Raw genomic sequence first — 6,000 nt, 5'->3', positions numbered from 1 at the left:
TGAAAACTTGGTGGAGCCAAGTGTCCCATGTGTAATTATGATTTGGATAAAATCATGTGTTAATTTGCATTATTTTATTCCTTAATCATATAGGCTATTGATCCACAAATTTCTAGTTTATTTCTGGCCCAAAATAATGCCCAATGGACTGGAGAAAGAAGGGAGGAGTATTACCCTTCAACTCCAAACATTGCTCCGCCTGATTTCGCCGTATCAACTAAAATTGTTTTCTAATTTTTGATAATATTTTTGGATCTCCAAAAGTTTATTTCTGCCTATCTAAAATCATTTTTTAATATAGGAAGGTCCCCTGAATTTTTCTAGAATTTATTTCAAACTCTAACTACATGTATTGAATTTTCTTCGAAATCAGGCTTTACTGATAAGATTTTGGTAAAATTATTCTAAAATTAATCCTTTTACTTCCAAGGCCTAGAAATAATTTCATAAAATCAAATAAATCCTTAAATAATTTTCTTATTTTCAGAATTATTGAGGCCTCTACATATTTAAAATAATTGTTTCTGACTAATTTTTTACTGTTTTTCGGAAAAAGCCTCTGTTTACAGAAAATTCTGCAATAAATCATTTTCATACTATTTCCACTTCCAATGCCTCAACCTCCTAATTTATCTTTTTACTATTTTTTAGAAATTTTATGAAATTTTTCTCTAAATTTTCTATTTTGTCCTTCCTAGACTGATAATTTCAAAAATATCAGCTTGGACAAGAGTGGAATCTCAACTCAAAATTTGTTCCACCTCTGAATTTACTTTACTACTTGGTCCTCTGTCTAATTTATTATGCATACTTCTAGGGTTAAAATTAGTGGGATGTGATAAAACCTCACCTTTAAACTTTTACGACAGATCAATAAAAACCCATTAGAGACAAAAGGTTTGACAAAAGCATGAAAAGAGAGAGGAGTCTCAAAATGAAAAGAAAGAAAGGCAAACAAGAAATAAGAAAGAGAATGGATAAAAAAGGATGAGGCCATATTCAAATTTTGAAACTCAAATTTTTCGCCCTTATGAAAAAAATTTGCACAATGGCTCCCCCGTTATGAGAATGGAGGTATGATTGTCGGTTATGACTCTATAGAGGTTGATTTCCTGCTTTAACTTCAATTGGGGGAGAAGATGAAGGATGGAATAGAGAAAGATGAGGACGGTGAGCACAAATCCTATCTTTGAACCCAGAGTGGCAATGTTTTAGGTGGGTTAAAGTGATGTTCCCATTAGCCACCTTGAGCTCCATGAGCCAGATCCATATGAATAGAGACTTTGAGATGAAAATAAACTTGCTCAAGGAAGGAAAAAAAGAAATGGGAGAGAGAAGGCATTATGAAGCAATGAAAATGGAGGGAGTTTTAAAATTTGAAATTCAAAATGATGTGTAGGAAATTGTAAGCACGGAGTCCAATATATTAGCCAACTATTAGTTGTTATTGTTCACATGAATAGTAACATGAGAGGGTAATATATGCTATAGATATTTAAGTTATATAGATAATATATCATGAAATTCTTCATTATATCTCCAAGTTCTTCTCTTTGCTTCTAGATGGTCCAACCCCTAAATGGTGTCAATTTGAACATAATAGGAATGAGATTTCATGAAAATCTTAATAGCAAAGAACAATAACAATAATACCAACAATGCGAGGTTATCACATCACATACATAAAGCATTATGCCATGAAAAGGAAGCCTATGATCATGCAATAATAAAACTCTAACATGCATATTGCCAAGGCATCATCATGCAACAGCTCAACACATGTATCACTAGCTCAAAATATCATGGCATAGAACATATCTTGCTACCTCTCCCCAAGCTTTGATCTTTGATTCCCTTTCATTGAATTTGAAGGCTTCTTTGACAATGCTCAATTCCTGTCGATTACATATTAGGGGCACATTAAGTATCAATTCATATAACGCCCAGAAATCTACTTGAAACCCTTAACTCTTGTCTTTGATTTCTAGGACTTTAGTATCATTTTTCTTGAAACAAACCCCACATGTCTTTTTTGCATAATTTTTCATGTAGAATCCTTATTTGAACTTAAATTAATCAAACTCCAACTCCTCCTCTTAGAAACTCATCATGGCCAAAACATATAGGATTAGGGTTCAAATTTTTCATTTTCAATTTTAATGCTTCCAAACACTTCTCCTTGATATTAACCTACACAAATTTCCCTTCTAAACTCATTGGAAGCATAAAATTGACATGCATCAAACTCTAAACCTATGAATTTGTGGTGGCTAAACGATATGCTCAAAGAAAACAAGATGAAATTCTTTCATAAACCATGTAATAACACAAGATTCAAGCTTCTTCCCACCCTATAATCATCATGTTCACTTCAAATCATGATTAACTTATTTCATGCCAACTTGGGCATCATCAAAGCTTAGGGTTTCTAACTCCTAATCATTCTCAAAAAACCATATTCAAGTTTAACAACACTTATGGCAACATAAGCTTCATCAAAATCCACAACCTTTCCTTGTATTGAAGCTTGACTTTGCCTAAGACTTTTTACTCTTCTTCTTTTCCCCTTCCACAATTCAGCCTCCCCCTCTACTTTTCTCTCTTGGCCAAAATATTCAAGCAAATGGGAGGAAAAAGAGTTATTTATAATACCCTAGATTAAATCATATTGGAATACAAGTTCATATCTATAACTTTGCCCTTGGAGTTGATAGAATTTACAAGGCCATGTATCATCTTCCTAAACTCCCATTTAGCCTTAGCTAAAAAGGAAAGTAATTTGGAATCCAAAGCCAAATTGGAAAAGTCATTTGAAATCCAAATTAATATTTTATTCCTTTTCAAGTTTCCCCTCAACAAATGTCAAAATTCCAACATCATCTTTTCGTGTTTATGGTGCCAAAATTAAGAGAAAATTGGGAGGAAATTTGTCCAAAAATAACCTTAGGTCATTCCTCCAAACAATATTGCAATATTACACTATATCGAGTAATTTTTCGAGTCTTGACTTACCCAATAGCTCTGACGAGTGTCCTAATAATTCTATCTTGTAGTTTTACTCTCTTTCTCTATATGTGGCATAATGAAGATGAACATTAAATGGAAATGACTCTTAGAAATTTTGTCCTCCCTTTCAGAAACATTGAGTTACTTTATTTTGTCATTGGACCAAATGCTTTTTTGGGTTTTCTAGCTCCAAAAATTCACTCCTATGCTCCATTAATATCTTTTTATTGTAGAGAAATTTGTTTTAATTTTTTTGACCAAAATTCAACACATAGGTACTTCTTTTTAAATTTCTTGAAATTGACCCTTTTTTTTGGAAAATTTGGTTATAAATATTTTTAAAGCCAACCTTTTCACTTCTAAAGGCTAAGAACATTTTTATAATCTTCTATAAACTCCAAAATAATTTTCTCTATTTTTTATTATTTGAGGCCTCCACATAATAAAAATAATTGATTCTAATCTAATTTTTCCTTAATTAGGAAAATTTTCCGTAAATAAATAAAATTCTCTCATTAATTATTTTAATCAGATTTTCACCTTTTAGGCCTAAAATACTACTTTAAACATTTTTTCTATTTTAAGTGAATTTTTGAAAATTTTTAGAAATTTTGGGCACATTTTCTTAAAATGCCGTTCCTAGACCTGAACTTTTTAAATTTATAATTTAGTTCTTCTAGGGTTTCATCTCAAAAGTTATCTCATCTACCTCTCTGCTATCCTATATGGCCCTTAGTTAGTCCTAGATTTCTCTTTTAGTAATTGAAAATGCAGGACGTGACAGAATACAATTTAGAATCCAAAGCTAAATTGGAAAGTGATTTATAATCCAAATTAATATTTTATTCCTTTCCCTGTTTGCCCTTAGAAAGTGTTAAAATTCCAATATCATCCTTAATGTTTATGGCACCAAAAAAGGGGAAAATAGAGAGGAAAATTTTGTCCACAAAGGAAACCTAGACCTTTCCTCTAAGCAATACTGTAATGTTACACTGTATTGGGTAATTTTTCAGACCTGACTGACCCGATAGCTTTGACATGTGTCTTAATGTTTTTGTCTAGCTTTGACATGTGTCTTAATGTTTTTGTCCTGTAGCCCCATGTCCTCTCTCATTACTAATGTATTCATGTGGTGCAATGATGATGATAATTAATTAGAAACGACCCTTAGAAAATTTGTCCTCTATTTAGAAAACATCAAATTACTTTGTTTCACCGTAATTTTGACCAAATGCTCTTTAATATTTTTTAGCTCCAATAATTCGCCCCTCTACTCTAATAGTTCCCTTTTGTTATAGAGAAATTTCCTAATTTTTTTGGACAAAAACTCAACATGTAGGTACTTTTTTTAGATTTCTCAAAAACAACCTCTTTTTGATATAACTCGATTTTAAATATTTTTAAAGCCAACTTTTTCACTTCTAAGGGTTGGAAATAATTTTATAATCTTCTATAAATTCCACACTAATTTTTTTCTAATTATCTGAGGCATACAATTAAGATATTTAATTCTGGCTAATTTTTTCTCAATTAGCCAAATTCCCATAATTAAATAAAATTTTGGAAATTTTTAAGAATTTTGGATACACCGTACAAAAATGTCCTTATTGGACCAAAACTTTTCAAATTTACAGTTTAGCCCCTCCTAGAATTTCATCTCGAAAGTTGTCTCATCTGTATCTCTGTTATCCTATTTGGCCCTTAGTCAATTCTAAATTTCTCTTTTAGTAGTTGAAAATGTGGGATGTGACATAAATTGCTAAATTTTACTTGTTCATTCACACCCAAACAGTGACATTTGGGATTGTGAATTTCTTTATGTTGCTTGTAAATCACTTAATTTGGTATAAATGGCTGAATTTTTGTCGTAAATAGTCGAATTTTACTTGTTCATTAACACCTAAACTCTTGCATTTAGGATTACGAATTCCTTTATATTTCTAGTGAACCATCAAATTTAAGTTGTAAATTGCTTAATTTCATTGTTCATTCATATCTAAACATATATACGGGGTTGTGAATTCCCTCATTTTTGTGATAAATGACCATATTTGAGTTGCAAATCATCACACTTTTATTGTAAATTGCTGAATTTTATTTGTTTATTCATATTTAAACACTTGCATTTAGGTTTGTTAATTCTCTTATATTTTTGGTAAATTGCCAAACTTTTATTGTAAATCACCCAATTAATTTCACTTGCTCATTCACATCTAAACATATTTTGGATTGTGAATTTCCTTAAGTTTCTTGCAAGTACTAAATTTGGGTTGTAAATCACCAAATTTCACTTGTTCATTCTTATTTAGACACTTGCATTTGTTTTGTTACATATATTTTTTCTTTGCATTACATAAACAAGTGGGTTGGTTAGCTTGATGGTCACATTAAGTGCCAAGGGGTCATAGGTTCAAATCCCCGTGGTTACCTTATTTGAGAAAAATACTTTAGTGACCAGAGCTTTGGCGGTTGGCCTTTAGAACAGTGGTATCTTTGTCTTATCACCCTTAAACTTTAATTCCATTTTGGTCTAAGGGGATGCAGTTAAATTTTTTAATCTTGTGATGGCTATTGGATATTAATTGTCTACTGTGGGGTTTAAAATTTTTCCTTTTTTTTTTTAAAATAGAATCCAACTTCTTTTTTTCATTATCCACATGTTCATCCTTGTGTTACTTTTGGATATACTTAGAGTCGTTTAAATGGGCCAAGCCCATTAGGTTAACCCGTTTAAGCCTTTTTAAGTGAAGGGTTAGGCTTTTATTTTAAGAGGTTCAAAAGAAAATTGGCTTAAAAGGGTTATCCCTTTAAGGCTTAGAAATAAAAAGACTAGCTCATTAAGATCGAAGGTCAGACCTCTTCAGCACGCTTTTTTTTTTAATTTATCAAGATATTTATATAATTATGGATTAGCCTTTTATGGACAAGTCTGAACTAAAAAATTATTTAGAAGAACCAATACTTAAGATAGATAATTAAAAAGAATTAGATGTC

This window comes from Neltuma alba, unplaced genomic scaffold (genome assembly GCF_004799145.2).
Source record: "Neltuma alba isolate B1F8T4 unplaced genomic scaffold, ASM479914v2 tig00000805_pilon, whole genome shotgun sequence".
Classification (NCBI taxonomy): Eukaryota; Viridiplantae; Streptophyta; class Magnoliopsida; order Fabales; family Fabaceae; genus Neltuma; species Neltuma alba.
The sequence above is the reverse complement of the archived record's forward strand: the minus strand, read 5'-3'. Positions refer to the sequence as shown.